Consider the following 2500-nt stretch of genomic DNA (forward strand, 5'->3'; position numbering starts at 1 on the left):
AATAATAATAATAATAATAATAATAATAATAATAATATTACAAATGAATTTATAATCTATTCTTGGAATTTTAATAAGCAGTTTAAAACTATCATTTTTCAAAGATTCGTCATAGCAGCTAGATTTTAATAATAATAATAATAATAATAATGATAATAATAATAATAATAATAATAATAATGATGATAAAAAAGGTTTTACAAAATTCTTAAACAATGCAATTACTACATAATGTAAAAACGTTTTTGCAATACTTAATTTACCAAAAAAAAGAAAAAAGAAAAAAAAACATATAACGAAAAAACTACGAACATATATCAGGACCTCTCTCTCTCTCTCTCTCTCTCTCTCTCTCTCTCTCTCTCTCTCTATCTATCTCTCTCTCTCTCTCTCTCTCTCTCTCTATAACGCAAAAACTCCGAACACCCCCCCCTCTCTCTCTCTCTCTCTCTCTCTCTCTCTCTCTCTCTCTCTCTCTCTCTCTCTCTCTCAAACATTTATAAATCTATTTTTGAGAGAAGGGAAAATTCGAGGGTACAGCTTTTAAAAACTCAAAAGTCTTATTCTGAATTTTCTATCCCATTTGAATTATCCTGATAACGTCTTTATAATTTAAATCAAAATAATCCTAAACACCATCATTATTTACTAAATGAAAAGAGAAATGTGCTAACCTAAAAACATCTCATTTTGAAACATCAAATATATGGAAAATTTCTCTTAAGTGTATGTCTATTTAGCATTTAAAGATTGGCTAACATGCCTAAATTAACTGAAAAAAATAAACAGTATATATTTATAATTCTCTCGGAGCCCATACGTTTATAAAAACTCGGAACATTTTCCTTTGTTGACACAGTTTACTACACCAGTCTAAGTAAGTGCCAACCAGACTTGCAAAATTTGGCAAAGGCGGCTCCGCCATTGTGTGACGTCATGGAGAAACAAGTTGACTCCATCACCCGGTTTGTTTCCAATCAACTAACCACGTGAATAATGGATTCAGACACCAAACACAGCGTCGATATGAGCGTTTTTTTCTATAGATTTGGATGATATAAACGAAAAAGATGTAGCAAATAACGAGGATCAGTCATCAGCAATTCTGGAACTGTATCGGTTCGAACCATATGAAGAATGTAGCCGGGAAAACAGAAGCGACGTTGAAATTTGTCCATTAAGAAATAACAGATACAGAGAAAAAAAATTCTTCATAAAAAGAGCAAATCAATGTCAGCTCAGCTTTGAGGGGAGGTAACTAAAAACTAGAACACGTTAGGTGTTTCTGGGCAGAGGTCTCACAGACAGGAAAGAATATTTCTTATTAAATTCACCTAAGCAAAATCTGCAATAAATAGAATGTCTTGCAGTAAATTCGTCTGTATAAAAATCTGCAGTAAATAATATAAGCACATGAAATATTGTGAACTACAAAGTATTGTTTAATTCTAGGTGTTTAAACTAAAATTTTTGTAAATCATTATGCAGGAAGGAATTATATATTACTAAAATAAAAACAATAAACTAAAAATAGTTAAGATAAAATTGATGAGAGGAAGGAAAATAAATTAAAGGGATAATGTCCTAAAATTTCCTGTAGAGAGATGGTGTTAATTTACGAACATGTAAGGATGAGAGAGAGAGAGAGAGAGAGAGAGAGAGAGAGAGAGAGAGAGAGAGAGAGAGGTGTGGAGGATTTATTTTTGCTTTATTTTTATTTTTTTGTTTTTGCCAAATCCTGTGAGAGAGAGAGAGAGAGAGAGAGAGAGAGAGAGAGAGAGAGAGAGAGAGAGAGAGAGATTGTGTTAGCGAGCGAAAGTAGTTAGGTTAACGATCGTTTGTGGTGAGAAAGACTGTTGGTTTAAATGAGATTGTTTGTTTACATTTTTTAGTTAGGTTACGACAGTGGTGAATGTTTCGGAGCGAATGCTTTTTTTATTTGACTGCAGCTTGAGACAGTTCGTTTGTGAATGCTGGATTATATTTTATATCATTTTTCGACCAGCGAGAAAGTGTTTATATATCTCAAAAGTAAGTACAGTTTTTGTTTATCTTTGCTTGTAGTGATTGTGAATGATAGGAACAATTTATTATTTATCTTTGATTATAGTGCGATAGTTCAGTTAGTTAGGAGTGTTTGTAAGTGTTTTTCTTTTTTATTTGGCAGGCCGTGATTCCTCCTTTGGAGAGTTATTTCCCGAATGCTGATATATAGTTGATGACCTGGCCTGTGATTAATTTTGTATCAAGACTGCTCTTAGAAACTGGATTTATTGTTGACGACCTGGTCTGTATTACGATTTGCTTGGACTGCTTTATGGATTGATGATGATGATGATGATGATGATAAGGATGATGATTACTGCGTACAAAATCAGCGAGGCAGTTGTGGCAAATTGCCACACAGTTTAATGTTATTTAAAAAGCTGTGATTGTGATAGTTGCCGTAAAAGACTGTCGGCTTTGTGTTGGTGTTCATATATATATATATTTATTTTTG

This window comes from Palaemon carinicauda, chromosome 3, assembly GCF_036898095.1.
Source record: "Palaemon carinicauda isolate YSFRI2023 chromosome 3, ASM3689809v2, whole genome shotgun sequence".
Lineage (NCBI taxonomy): Eukaryota > Metazoa > Arthropoda > Malacostraca > Decapoda > Palaemonidae > Palaemon > Palaemon carinicauda.